Here is a 15894-nt window from a genome sequence, read left to right as displayed (position 1 = left end):
AGAGCGGATTAGGGCCAAGACACCCTTAGGTAGGTGCAATGATAATTGGCAGACTCCGAGACTTCTATAGGTAGACAGGTGAAGGCCTCCAGCCGGACACCACTTCTATATAGGTAGGACCACTGTCTCCTATGGCGACAATCTTGTAGCTGTTACTAACGGTAAAGCATTCAGCTATCTGCCACAGGAACAGTTCTCTTTACCCCACACTCACTCACTGTGGGTCTTTACTCAACGAGCTCTCAGTCTTTCCCACTAGACTTCAGATCCAATAGCCACTGGATCCCCTGAGCTCTTTCACTGTAGCATTCGGTATCTTCCTCAAGTGTCACCCCTGCTTCACTGCTGGGTCCCTGGCTGGGCACTCACAGATACTGCTCAAGCTTCACCCCTTCTGACACGTTAGGCCCCTGACTTGGCACTTCACAAGCGTCACCTCTGTTGTCCCGCTGGGTCCCTGACTTGGCACTTGCTAAAGCTTTCCCACTCACTTCTTCACCGTCCCTGGTTGGCGAGGAGTCTGCTCTGGTACTGGCCTCATCTTACTCACAATGTTCTCCGGTAGCAAGGTGGTTGGTCCCTTTGTGGCAACAGATTCCCCTCTACCTCTGACCACGACTGTTTCCCCCGGCCGGCGGAACCGTTACTTCTGGTTGGACTACAAGCCCGCAGTCCCAACCCTGCACTACTTCTGGATAGGCTCTCAGCTAGCCTAGCAGCCAGATGTCCCCGGGATAGGCCTTAGGTTTCTGGCCTAGCAGCTCGGGGCAATACGACACTCGTCCACCCAGACAGCTGTCCAGGTGGCACAGAACCCCCGATCATCTGACTCCACCCAAATAAATAGGTTCTCCCAGCAAGCCAAGGGACCCAAGAAAATCCCTGCCCATTGGCTGAGACACCCCATCCATTCATGATCTGTCCTTGCAGTGCCCTTGTCTTATCTAATGTCTCCAGATACCCGGCCATCAGAAGAGACAGAAGAGAGAAGTGCAGCAATTCCAGAATTAGGGTGAAATCAATTGACCTCCTATCAATTGGCCAAGGCAACGATCACTTGGCAATAAATTTAATAGCAACCCTGCCTGAGCATCAGGGTGCTACATCTGGATTTTTGATATTAATTGTTACTTTATTTCCATTATTCCTCCAGAAGGGAATGTTGTGGTATCGGTCGGTTCAGGGTGGTACATATTCTCGGATATCTCAGTCCGTTTTGGAGGTTCAGGCCGGGTTCACACTGTTGTGGATTGGGTGAGGGTTTCTCTGCATCCAATTCGCATGTCAGGAGATTGCGATTGGCTCTCTATGGAGCCGGTTGACACATCTCCGGAGCGGCTCCGCTGTGAATTGCATAGAGTCCTGTGCGTCTTTTGGTCCATTTCAGGTCTGAAATCAGCCAAAAATTTTTTACTGAAATCGGACCTGAACCCGGTAAATGGAGACGCCCCGCACCCCTGCTGTGAGCCGCTCCGTTCTCCAGTGTGAACCCAACCTTAGTAATTATGGTTTGAGGTTCTCGGAGACCAGGAGAGGGATTTCAAGGCTTCCTCCGTGTTGGGAGGGTCGGGTGGGGGCAGGGTCTGTACGGAGGAGAGTCTCGGAGTCCTGACAATGAATAGAAGATTGTTGTTACAGAAGACACATGAAGAGGCTTTTCCAGTCTGTCCGGTTCTAGGAGGATCTTCAGGTTCCATCATCATCAGAGGATGGGAGGAGACCGTGTAAAGGGGAACTCCGGCCCAATCCAAGACAGATGAGAAATCCCCCTAGACATTAATAACCATCATTGGGGTTGTGTCAGGTGACTGTACCTGGAGCCCCCCTTTAATCCGTATAAAGCTCTGATTGAAAGAGTTACGTTTTATAACTCAGAATATGTAAATTGTTACCAACATAACATACAACCTGACAGCAGGGGGCGCTCTTACATATAGGCTGAAATTGGAGGGCACTCTCACACATGACCCGAGAGCAGGGGGCGCCCTCTAATATGACCTGACAGCAGGGGGCGCTCTCTAATATGACCTGAGAGCAGGGGGCGCTCTCTAATATGACCTGACAGCAGGGGGCGCTCTCTAATATGAACTGATAGCAGGGGGCGCTCTCTAATATGATCTGACAGCAGGGGGCACTCTCTAATATGACCTGAGAGCAGGGGGCGCTCTCTAATATGACCTGACAGCAGGGGGCGCTCTCTAATATGACCTGACAGCAGGGGGCGCTCTCTAATATGACCTGAGAGCAGGGGGCGCTCTCTAATATGACCTGACAGCAGGGGGCGCTCTCTAATATGACCTGAGAGCAGGGGGTACTCTCTAATATGACCTGACAGCAGGGGGTGCTCTCTAATATGACCTGACAGCAGGGGGCGCTCTCTACTATGACCTGTGAGCAGGGGGCGCTCTCTAATATGACCTGACAGCAGGGGTCACTCTCTAATATGACCTGACAGCAGGGGGCACTCTCATACTAACTGACAGCAGGGGGCGCTCTCTAATATGACCTTAGAGGAGGGTACGCTCTCATATGAACTGACAGCAGGGGGCGTTCTCTAATATGACCTGACAGCAGGGGGCGCTCTCATACTAACTGACAGCAAGGGGCGCTATCTCATATGAACTGACAGCAGGGGGCGCTCTCATATGAACTGACAACAGGGGGCGCTCTCTAATATGACCTGACAGCAGGGGGCGCTCTCATACTAACTGACAGCAAGGGGCGCTATCTAATATGAACTGACAGCAGGGGGCGCTCTCTAATATGACCTGACAGCAGGGGGCGCTCTCTCATATGAAGTGACAGCAGGGGGTGCTCTCTCATATGAAGTGACAGCAGGGGGTGCTCTCTCATATGAACTGACAGCAGGGGGCGCTCTCTCATATGAACTGACAGCAGGGGGTGCTCTCTCTTATGAACTGACAGCACGGGGTGCTCTCTCATATGAACTGACAGCACGGGGTGCTTTCTCATATGAACTGACAGCAGGGGGTGCTCTCTCATATGAACTGACAGCACGGGGTGCTCTCTCATATGAAGTGACAGCAGGGGGTGCTCTCTCATATGAAGTGACAGCAGGGGGTGCTCTCTCATATGAACTGATAACAGGAACACACTCTCATATGAACTGACAGCAGGGGGCGCTCTCTCATATGAAGTGACAGCATGGGGTGCTCTCTCATATGAAGTGACAGCAGGGGGTGCTCTCTCATATGAACTGACAGCACGGGGTGCTCTCTCATATGAAGTGACAGCAGGGGGTGCTCTCTCATATGAACTGACAGCAGGGGGCGCTCTCTCATATGAACTGACAGCACGGGGTGCTCTCTCATATGAAGTGACAGCACGGGGTGCTCTCTCATATGAAGTGACAGCAGGGGGTGCTCTCTCATATGAACTGACAGCAGGGGGTGCTCTCTCATATGACCTGACAGCAGGGGGCGCTCTTTCATATGAACTGATAACAGGAACACACTCTCATATGAACTGACAGCAGGGGGCGCTCTCTCATATGACCTAACAGCAGGGGACGCTCTTACGTATAGTCTGATATTGGAGGGCTGCAGGTCCCATCAACATACCTCGACGCGTTTCGTTGATGACCTCCACTCAGGTGCATATGCAGATGGTCCTGATGAGTGGAGGTCATCCACGAAACGCGTTGAGTTATGCTGATGCCACTATCATGTTTACAGTTTTTGGATCATTCCATCAATTTTATTCTGTTTTAGTGCAATGTGTTGTAACAATCATGCACTTTTATATATGTATTGTGTGATACACGGGTTATATGTCAGACGTTGTTATTATTATTATGGATTATTATGCTATCTTATTCTGATGTTTTGTTTGTACACATTATATATGGAATAAATTTGTATTCTATTATATTCTTTATGTGCATTGTATTGAAATTTAGTAATTATTATTATACAGTATTTATATAGCGCCAACAGTTTTCGTAGCGCTTTACAACTTGAGGGTAGACAGTACAAATACAATACACTTTAATACAGTAGAAATCAGAGGCCCCTGATCCTTGGAGCTTACAATCTAAGAGGGAAGGTCCAGAGATACAAGAGATAATAACTGTGGGCGATGTGCTGATAGAGAAGATTAATGTAGAGTTCTTAGGTGGGGGCTTCTCTGAAGAGATGGGTTTTCAGGAATCGTCTGAAAGTGAATAAAGTAGGAGAAAATAGACGGACGGATTGGGGTAGAGCATTCCAGAGGATGGGAGAGGCTCTGGAGAAGTCCTGAAGGCGAGCATGGGATGAGGTGACAAGGGAGTTTGAGAGCAGGAGGTCTTGGGAGGAGCGAAGAGAACGATTAGGTTGGTATTTTGAGACTAGGTTAGAGATGTAGCTGGGGGCCGGTTGTGGACGGCTTTGTAAGTTATAGTTAGTATCTTGAATTTAATTGGTTGACTGTGTGGCAGCCAATGGAGGGATTGGCAGAGGGGTATAGCAGACGCTGAGCGGTTTGTGAGGTGGATGAGCCTGGCAGCAGGGTTCATGATGGACTGAAGTGGGGAGGAGCCTATTTAGAGGTAAGCCAATGAGGAGGGGGTTGCAGTAGTCGAGGCGGGAGATGACCATGGAGTGGATTAGAAGCTTGGAGATGTTGCAGAGGCTGAGGCGCAAATTTTGGATAGCGATAGGATGTGGGGCCGAAAGGTTAGTCCGGAGTCCAGGGTTACACCTAGGACCTTGGCGTGGGAAGATGGGTTGATAGTTGAGCCGTTGATATTGACAGAGAAATTAGGGGAAGTGGCACCTGAGGGGGGAAATATCATAAGCTCGGGTTTTGGATAGGTTGAGTTTGAGGAAGTGATGTGACATCCAGGCTGATATGTCTGCTAGTAAGTTGGTAATGCGTGAGGAGACAGATGGAGAGAGCTGGGGGGTGGAGAGATAGATTTGGGTGTCATCAGCGTAGAGATGATATTGAAAGCCATGGGAGGCAATCAGCTGACCCAAGGAGGTGTTGTAGATTGAGAAAAGGAGAGGTTCAAGAACAGAACCTTGGGGGACCCCAACAGAGAAAGGAAGAGGAGAGGAGGAAGTAGAGTTGTAAGTGACACTGAAGGAGCGCTGTGATAGGTAGGATGAGAACCAGCGAAGAGTACAGTCATGGAGATAAAAGGAGTCGAGCTTATTGAGGAGGAGGGGGTGGTCCACTGTGTCAAAGGCAGCAGAGAGATCCAGTAGTACAGAATAGTTTTAGCCATTAGTAGGTCATTTGAGAGTTTAAGGAGAGCAGTTTCCGTGGAGTGTTGAGGGTGAAACCTGGATTGAAGGGGATCAAGAGGTTTATTCATGGTCAGATGGTCGCTCAGTCGGTTGTAGACCAGTCTTTCAAGAAGTGGAGAAGGTGAGTAAGGAGATGGGACGTAGGGTTTTAAGATTGGTGGGGTCCAGGGAGGGCTTTTTAAGTATGGGGGTGACTAGCGCATGTTTTAGAGAGTTTGGGAAGATTCCACAAGAGAGAGAGAGGTTGAAAATGTGAGTTAGAGAGTGTAAAATTGAGTCAGAGGATGAGCGTAGCATTTGCGAGGGAGCAGGATCCAGGGGGCAGGTGGTTAGATGAGTATTAGATAAAAGTTTAGCAACCTCATTAATAGTAGCAGGGTTGAATGAGGGAAGTAATGATTGTATCTGTGGACATGGGGTGTTGCATGGGGGAGGTTTTTGCACATTGGAGATCTCCTCATGAATTGTATCAATCTTAGTTTTGAAGTGATTGGCAATCTCCTGGGCAGTGAGTGAGTTGGTGGGTGGAGGCAGTGGAGGACAGAGTAGAGTGTTGAAGGTAGAGAAGAGTTGACGTGGACTGGATGAGAAGGTGTTGATGAGTGTGATAAAGTAGGTCTGTGTGGAAGTGTGAAGGCAGGAATAGTATTTTAGGAGGGCAGATTTATATTGTGTGAAGTCTTCCTGGAACTTAGTCTTATGCCACAGGCGCTCAAGAGCGCGGCTACGTTTTCTGAGACTTCTGGTGTCATCTGTTTTCCAGGGTTGTAGCAGTCGGGGTCTAATCCTGCGTGTAGTGAGTGGGGCAAGCTTGTCTAGGGAGGAAGACAGTGGGCTGTTGTAGATGAAAGTAGCTTGGTTGGGGCAGGACAGAGGTGAGATTTTGTCATAGAGGTGATCAGTAGCAGAGTAGAGAAGAGAAGGGTTGAGGTGGCGAAAGTTTCTACGGGTAACCGCTAGGCGGTTGGAGGGAGAAGAGGTGGAAGACAGGGAGAGAGCAAAACTAATAAGGTGGTGATCAGAGAGTGGGAGTGGATTGTTGGAAAGGTTGCACGGAGTGCACAGATAGGAGAAGACAAGGTCAAGGGTGTTGCCGTTGGAGGGAGTAGGAGCCTGTATCCATTGCTTCTGGTCAATCGATGAGGTTAGACTGAGAAGTTTAGAAGTAATAGTAGTGTTAGTGTTAACAGGGATGTTGAAGTCACCGAGAATAATTGTGGGGATTTCAGAAGAGAGAAAGTAGGGTAGCCAGGCAGAGAAGTCACCAAGGAAGGCTGATACTGGTCCAGGGGGCCGGTAGATGACAGCAATTCTTATAGAAATGGGAGAGAATAGACGAATGCAATGTGCCTCAAAAGAGGAGAGTGTCAGAGAGGGAGGTGGGTGAAGTAACTGATAGGTGCTGCATGGGGCTAGAAGGATTCCCACTCCACCTCCCTTCCATCCACTTGGTCTGGGGGAGTGAGTCCAGAGAAGGCCCCCCATGGGAGAGGGAAGCAGGAGAAGCAGTATCTGATTCATGAAGCCAGGTTTCAGTAATGGCAAGTAGGTTAAAGGAATTTGTGATAAAGAGGTCGTGGAGGGCGGTGAGTTTGTTACAGACAGAGCGTGCGTTCCACAGGGCACAGGAGAAGGGGGAGGGGGCTGGTTTTGGAAAGAAGAGGAATAGAGACCAAGTTCTGTGGGTTGCGGCTGCTGCCAGAGGGTGTAGGGGGATGGGGAGTGTTGGGCAAAGACAGATGATGGTGGCCCAGGGTCTGGGGATATGTCACCAGCAGTTAGGAGAAGCAGGAGGGTGAGGGAGGTCATATGGGAATGTGATTTATATGAAGGGTCATGTCTCAGAGTACTGGAGGTTTTATCAGTATATGGATGGAGAATGAGCAAGAGTTGGTAGGAGCAGTAGTAGGGAGAGGACAGAAGGGGGGTGGAGAAGAGGGGTGAAGGTAAGAGAGTTTGAGGAGAGAGGACACAAGTATATAAAGAACTGGTCAGACACTGGTCCCCCCCCAGCTGTATTCTTCATACAAAGTCCCAAACCTCTTTCCTTAATGCACTTCATATATGAACTGAAAACGGGGGGAGCGCGTTCCTACAAACAAATAGTACGGGGCGCTCTCGCCTATGACCTGACAGCAGGGGGCGCTCTTACATATAGTCTGATATCAAAGGGCGCTCTTCTGCTGTAGGTTCCCTCTGTATATTGGGGCTCCAGCCATGGAGTCGGTGGTGGCGCTCCCATGGTTGGTGGATCTGGGGGGCGGCGTTCCCATGGCTGGCAAAACTGGGGGATGGCTCTCCCATGGTTGGTGGATCTGGGGGGCAGCGTTCCCATGGTTGGTGGATCTGGGGTGCAGCGTTCCCATGACTGGCAAAACTGGGGGGTGGCTCTCCCATGGTTGGTGGATCTGGGGGGCAGCGTTCCCATGACTGGCAAAACTGGGGGGTGGCTCTCCCATGGTTGGCAGGACTGGGGTGCGGTGCTCCTATGGTTGGTGGATCGGGGGGTGGCGGTGCTCCTATCAGCCTATGGGGAGGATCAGATGGGATGGGATGGGATGGGATGGGGGGGGGGGACATCCTGGTAAAATGAAAGGGCGCTGCGCCCGAAGGGTGTAATTGAACCACTCTGTCGCTAGACAGCTACAAGTTTGAAGCCTGCACCCCAGACCACTGAGGATCATCCGGGCAGATGGTAGGAGGGGCTCCGCCTCTATATATGGCGGGGGGAGACTGCTGGGGGTAGCACCAAATATTCACACCCCTCACCCACCCCCACCCCCACCCTTCACCCCTCCCCCACACCACCTGCCCCACCCATCCACCTCTGCTCCCTCTGACCCCCCCCCCCCGTCACAAATATCACCTTTAGACACCCCGAGAGCACAGACACAGCTGTATGCAAATCAGAGCAGTGCATGCTGGGAGGAGGGGAGGGGCAGTGACACAGGGGGCCGCTCTCACATATAATGGGACAGCAGGGGGCGCTCTGACATATAACCCTAGTGCAGGGAACACTTTCATATATGAACTGAACACAGGAGGAGCGCGTGCATAAAACCTGACAGTAGAGGGCACTCTCACATATCACCTGGAGGCATCAGGCATGTTCATATATGACCTTACAGCAGGGGGCGCTCTCACTTATGACCTGACAGAAGGGGGCGCTCTGACATATAACCCTAATGCAGAGAATGCTTTCATATATGAACTAAAATCTGGGGGGGGTCGTTATACAAACTAATAGTAGGGGGCGCTCTTACCTAGGACCTGACAGCAGGGGGTGCTATTCCCTATAACATTAGTGGAAGGGGTGATGACAAATATGACCTGACAGTAGAGGGAGCTCTCACGTATCACCTGGAGGCATTTTCATATATGACCTTACAGCAGGGGGCGCTCTAACATATAGTCTGATATTAGAGGGCGCTTTTCTGCTCCAGGTTACCTCTGCATGTTGGGGCTCCCATGGTTGGTGGATGGGGGGGAGGGGTGGCGCTCCCATGGTTGGTGGATTGGGGGGGGGCAGGCCGGCGCTCCCATGGTTGGTGGATGGGGGGGGCGGCGGCACTCCTGTCGGCCTATGGGGGGGATTGGATTGGGGTCACCTGGTAAAATGCGAGGGCGCTGCGCCCGAAGGGTGGAATTGAACCACTCTGTCGCTAGACAGCTACAGGTTTGAAGCCTGCACCCCAGACCACTGAGGATCATCCGGGCAGATAGAAGGAGGGGCTCTGCCTCTATATAAGGAGGGGGGAGGCTGCTGGGGGCAGCTCAGGGGGAGCACCAAATATTCACACCCCTCACCCACCCCCACCTATTACTCCTCTCCCACACCACCTGCCCCATCCACCTCTGCTCTCTCTGATTCCCCCCCCCCTCGGGGTCACAAATATCACCCCAGACACCCCGAGAGCAAAGACACAGCTGTATGCAAATCAGAGCAGTGCATGCTGGGAGGAGGGGAGGGGCAGTGACATCAAAGCTCCTGCAGAGAGACGGGGAGGAATGCTCTGCAGAGATAATGATGGGGGGGGGGGGCGCTGGTCATTGGGGTCAGACGGTGACTCAGAAGAGAGCGAGGAGTTTATATATATATATATATTTATATATACAGAGAGAGGGGGAGGGGAGAGGGGATCACCGGGGGAGGGGCATCTCTAATAATAGCCACACGTTGTACTATATATATCTCCGGAGCCGCGTCTGACGTGTGCGCACACAGGATGCTGCGTGGGGCGATCGGGGGCTCTGAGGATAACCGTACGCACACCGCCGGGACCGCGCCGAACGCCATATATATTCATCCCGTATATTATAACAGAGAGCATTCTGAGATTTAATGATCCCGTATATTATAACTGAGGACATTCTGAAATATAATGATCCCGTATATTATAACCGAAAAGGTTCGGAGATATAATGATCCCGTATATTATAACTGAGAAGATTCCGAGATATAATGATCCCGTAAATTATAACTGAGGACATTCCGAGATATAATGATCCCGTATATTATAACCAAGAAGATTCCGAGATATAATGATCCCTTATATTATAACTGAGGACATTCTGAAATATAATGATCCCGTATATTATAACCGAGAACAATCTGAGATATAATGATCCCGTATATTATAACTGAGAAGATTCCGAGATATAATGATCCCGTATATTATAACTGAGAAGATCCTGAGATATAATGATCCCGTATATTATAACAGAGAAGATTCCGAGATATAATGATCCCGTATATTATAACCGAGAACAATCTGAGATATAATGATCCCGTATATTATAACAGAGAAGATTCCGAGATATAATGATCCCGTATATTATAACTGAGGACATTCTGAAATATAATGATCCCGTATATTATAACTGAGGACATTCTGAAATATAATGATCCCGTATATTATAACCGAGAAGATTCTGAGATATATTGATTCTGTATATTATAACTGAGAAGATTCCGAGATATAATGATCCCGTATATTATAACCAAGAACAATCTGGGATATAATGATCCCGTATATTATAACCGAGAAGATTCCAAAATATAATGATCCTGTATATTATAACCGAGAAGATTCTGAGATATAATGATCCCGTATATTATAACCGAGAAGATTCTGAGATACAATGATCCTGTATATTATAACTAAGAAGATTCCGAGATATAATGATCCCGTATATTATAACTGAGGACATTCTGAAATATAATGATCCCGTATATTATAACCGAGAACAATCTGAGATATAATGATCCCGTATATTATAACTGAGAAGATTCCGAGATATAATGATCCCGTATATTATAACTGAGAAGATTCCGAGATATAATGATCCCGTATATTATAACCGAGAAGATTCCAAAATATAATGATCCTGTATATTATAACCGAGAAGATTCTGAGATATAATGATCCTGTATATTATAACCGAGAACAATCTGAGATATAATGATCCCGTATATTATAACCGAGAAGATTCTGAGATATAATGATCCTGTATATTATAACCGAGAACAATCTGAGATATAATGATCCCGTATATTATAACCAAGAACATTCCGAGATATAATGATCCCGTATATTATAACCGAGAAGATTCCAAAATATAATGATCCTGTATATTATAACTGAGAAGATTCCGAGATATAATGATCCTGTATATTATAACCGAGAAGATTCTGAGATATAATGATCCTGTATATTATAACCGAGAACAATCTGAGATATAATGATCCCGTATATTATAACCAAGAACATTCCGAGATATAATGATCCCGTATATTATAACCGAGAAGATTCCAAAATATAATGATCCTGTATATTATAACCGAGAACAATCTGAGATATAATGATCCCGTATATTATAACCAAGAACATTCCGAGATATAATGATCCCGTATATTATAACCGAGAAGATTCCAAAATATAATGATCCTGTATATTATAACCGAGAAGATTCTGAGATATAATGATCCCGTATATTATAACCGAGAAGATTCTGAGATATAATGATCCCGTATATTATAACCGAGAAGATTCCGAGATATAATGATCCCGTATATTATAACTGAGAAGATTCCGAGATATAATGATCCTGTATATTATAACTGAGAAGATTCCGAGATATAATGATCCCGTATATTATAACTGAGAAGGTCCCGAGATATAATGATCCCGTATATTATAACTGAGAAGATTCCGAGATATAATGATCCTGTATATTATAACCGAGGACATTCCGAGATATAATGATCCCGTATATTATAACCGAGAAGGTTCTGAGATATAATGATCCCGTATATTATAACCGAGAAGGTTCTGAGATATAATGATCCCGTATATTATAACTGAGAAGATTCCGAGATATAATGATCCCGTATATTATAACCGAGAAGGTTCTGAGATATAATGATCCCGTATATTATAACCGAGAAGGTTCTGAGATATAATGATCCCGTATATTATAACTGAGAAGATTCCGAGATATAATGATCCCGTATATTATAACCGAGAAGGTTCTGAGATATAATGATCCCGTATATTATAACCGAGAAGGTTCTGAGATATAATGATCCCGTATATTATAACTGAGAAGATTCCGAGATATAATGATCCCGTATATTATAACCGAGAAGGTTCTGAGATATAATGATCCCGTATATTATAACTGAGAAGATTCCGAGATATAATGATCCCGTATATTATAACCGAGAAGATTCCTTGATATATTGATCCTGTATATTATAACAGAGGACATTCTGAGATATAATAGATACAAAAATGGGGCTGTATCATAACACAGAGCGGTGCTGTGGATACATGAACCGTATACGTGTGCCACGTCCTGAAACTGTATTAGCAAATGAAAAACCAAAAAGGGGACTTTGGACTTTGCAGGCACAACAAATACATATAACAAAAATAATTGATTGAAAAAACATGTAGATAGGAGATCAATTTAAAAACCACAAATCACCTCTATGTAGCGAGATATTTATTGGAACCATTTAAATGTGTGATAACTCGGACATGAGGATATTCATCCAGAGTAGCAGCAGGTCCGAGAAGATGGTTGGGCAGCAGGTCAGCGAACGATTAGTTCATATCATGCAGATGCTCAGTGCTCAACAGGTTTCGCCTGTCTTTACGCTTCTTCAGGAGCAGAAAGTGTGTTGTGGCTATCAAAATACATAGCATGTAATTAGTATATAAGTCAATAAAAACAATATACAAAACAAAATACTACGATACAGGAAAATCCGTGTTAGTCAGACCAAAGCGATAAAGGATGGGACGCCAAAAAAGGGGGGCAATGGAAGGTAACCATGGGGGCGTGCACAACATGGTACTCATATGTATTTTGATAGCCACAACACACTTTCTGCTCCTGAAGAAGCGTAAAGACAGGCGAAACCTGTTGAGCACTGAGCATCTGCATGATATGAACTAATCGTTCGCTGACCTGCTGCCCAACCATCTTCTCGGACCTGCTGCTACTCTGGATGAATATCCTCATGTCCGAGTTATCACACATTTAAATGGTTCCAATAAATATCTCGCTACATAGAGGTGATTTGTGGTTTTTAAATTGATCTCCTATCTACATGTTTTTTCAATCAATTATTTTTGTTATATGTATTTGTTGTTACTGTGCCTGCAAAGTCCAAAGTCCCCTTTTTGGTTTTTCATTTGCTTCCGGGATATAATAATCCGGGTTATATTAAAAACGGCAAGATTCCGAGATATAATGATCCCGTAGTTTATAATCGAGAAGTTTCAGAAATATAATGGTTCTGTATATTATAACCAAGAACATTCAGAGATATATAACAGAAAGTTCAGAAATATAATGATCCCGAGTATTATAACTGAGAAGATTCCAAGATATAATGATCCTGCCTATTATAACCGAGAAGATTCCGAGATATCCTGTTTATTATAACTGAGACGATTCTAAGATATAATCTTCCCTTTTATTATAACCAAAAACATTCTGAGATACAATGATCCCGTATATTATAACCGAGAACATCCTGAGATAAAATTATCCCTTTATGTCAGAAACAATGAATCAGACTGAGACAGAAGTACAGGTATCTCACTTGTTTAATAATAATAATAAAAATGTAAACAGAGTAAATGAAGTTAAAACATGTCCAGAGTTCAGGAACCGGAATGGATAGTCAGACAAGCCAAAACGTCAGGGAGCCAGAGATCAGCGTAGTAGAACAGCAAGCAGCATCTGGAGCCAGAAGGAATGTCAGCCGTGGAAGTCTTCAACAGGAACACAGGAGAGTGTCTCTAGAGATGTGACCAAGGTGAAGGCAGAGATTATCTGGGCTGGATGGCTTAAGTAGGCAGGACTGACGAGCAGGAAATCATCAACAGGGGAGTCACTGTGGGGAGATAGGAGCTGGCGAGGGGAGGGGAAAATGTCTATGGAAATCACAGAGGAGGACAGGGGTATCTACGTCCAAGGATGAGACCCAAGAGAGTTCCTCCGGACCGTACCCCCTCCAATGCACCAGGTATCGTATGCGCCCACAGAACCTACGGGGGTCAACAATGGACTGTACTTCATACCCCTCATGGTTCTCAACCTGTACAGGGTGAGGATGAGGCACCGAGGTGGTAAAGTGGTTGCAGACCAAAGGTTTTAATGAGACATGAAATACATTAAAAATACGCATATTAGAAGGAAGGTCCAGGCGTAAGCCACTGGGTTAATTCTGCGAAAAGGCCCAATAAAACGAGGTGCGAACTTCAAAGAAGGAACACGAAGTCAGAGGTTGCGAGATGACAGCCAGACTCTGTCCCCAACCTGGTAGGAAGGTGCAGGCAGGCGTCTGCTGTCAGCATGGAGTCTGTACCTATCATTAGCATGACGCAAAGCCTCCTAGACTTGTGCCCAAGTGGAACGAAGACCACGGAGATGCTCCTCTAACGCAGAAATACTTTGCAGAACAAACGAGTCAGGCAACATGGAAGGTTGGAAACCATAATTCGCCATAAACGGGGACAATCAGGAAGCAGAACTCAAGGATCTGTTGTGAGCAAACTCCGCCCATGGTAATAGGTCTGACCAGTTGTTATGATGGTCAGAAATATAGCAACGTAGGAATTTCTCCAAGGACTGATTGGCTCGTTCTGCGGCCCCATTAGACTGCGGGTGATACGCAGAGGAGAAAGCAAGCTGAATTCCCAACTGTGCAAAAAAGGCTCACCAGAACCGGGACACAAACTGACTACCGCTGTCCGAGACAATCACCTTGGGTAGTCCATGTAAGCGAAAGATCTCCCAAGCAAACATGGAAGCCAGTTCCTTAGAAGTGGGCAACTTCTTAAGTGGGATACAATGAGACATCTTTGAGAACCGGTCAACCACCATGAGGATAACAGTGTTGCCCTGGGAGTTGGGTAACTCCACAATGAAATCCATAGACAGGTGGGTCCAGGGCCTCTCTCCATTGGGTATGGGTTGTGGGAGGCCCAATGGAAGGTGTCGTGGAGCCTTACTCTGAGCACACACGGAACAGGCAGCTACGAAGGCAGTTACATCAGCATGTAGACTAGGCCAACAGAATTGTTGGGAAATGGCCCAAACGAGTTGATTCTTCCCAGGGTGGCCAGCAGCCTTGGGAGAATGATAAGTCTGGAGCATGGCAGTACGGAGACTCTCTGGGACAAAGCAGCGGTCACAAAGTTTCTCAGGAGGAGCATGGACCTGAGCAGCAAGAATTTTGTCACCCAAAGGAGAAGTAAGACTGGTGCGAACCGTAGCCAGAATACGATCAGGAGGAATCACAGGAACCGGAACCGACTCCAACTTGGAAGTGGAGGAAAATTGTCATGACAAGGCGTCAGCCCTTACATTCTTAGTACCGGGTAAGAATGAGACAATGTAATTTAACCTCTTCAGATCCGCGCTATTGCCAAATGACGGCAACAGCGTGGATCTACATTGCCGGGACGACGTCTATTGACGTCGTCCCCTTTCCTCGTTCCCAGCGCGCTCTCGTGAGCGCGCCTCGGGGAAAATCTGTGTTGGCCATGTCCCTTGGACACAGCCAATCACAGATCGCTGTAAATGGCCAATCACAGCGGCCGTTTACAGTGCGATCGCCGTGGCCAATGAGAGATGATCTCAAATGTAAAAAATTGAGATCAACTTTCATTGCTGGCTCTCTCTCCTCACACAGAGACAGCGTGTGAGGAGAGAGAACTTCTGTCAAAAGTGTGTGAGTAATTTTTTCAGTATAAAACACAAAGTGTGCCCAAAAAATGCCCAACAGTGCCCACAGTGACATCTATCTAGTGCCATCTGTGCCCACCTGTGCACATCAGTGCCCACTTGTGCCATCAGTGCCCATCTGTGCCCATCTGCAATCAGTGCGCATCTGTGCCATCAGTGCATCATTTGTGCCATCAGTGCCCGTCTGTGCCCATCTGCAATCAGTGCGCATCTGTGCAATCAGTGCCCACTTGTGCCATCAGTGCATCATCTGTGCCATCAGTGCCCGTCTGTGCCCGTCTGTGCCCATCTGTGCCCATCTGCAATCAGTGCGCATCTGTGCAATCAGTGCGGCGTATCTGTGCAATCAGTGCGCATCTGTGCCACCTCATCAGTG

The 15894-nt window shown here is 46.9% G+C and overlaps 2 non-coding genes across 2 annotated transcripts; both read right to left on the bottom strand.

The window, feature by feature from the left end:
- Nucleotides 1-7855: 7855 nt before the first annotated feature.
- Nucleotides 7856-7942, bottom strand: TRNASTOP-UCA (transfer RNA opal suppressor (anticodon UCA)). Its single transcript has one exon. It is a non-coding gene; the product is annotated as a tRNA-Sec (tRNA).
- A 940-nt stretch (nucleotides 7943-8882) lies between these two features.
- TRNASTOP-UCA (transfer RNA opal suppressor (anticodon UCA)) lies at nucleotides 8883-8969 on the bottom strand. The gene has a single exon. It is a non-coding gene; the product is annotated as a tRNA-Sec (tRNA).
- Nucleotides 8970-15894: the final 6925 nt, after the last annotated feature.

Source organism: Aquarana catesbeiana, linkage group LG09 (genome assembly GCF_042186555.1).
Source record: "Aquarana catesbeiana isolate 2022-GZ linkage group LG09, ASM4218655v1, whole genome shotgun sequence".
In the NCBI taxonomy this organism is placed as follows: Eukaryota; Metazoa; Chordata; class Amphibia; order Anura; family Ranidae; genus Aquarana; species Aquarana catesbeiana.
Note: the sequence above shows the minus strand (reverse complement) of the source record. Positions and strands in the feature narration are given on the sequence as shown.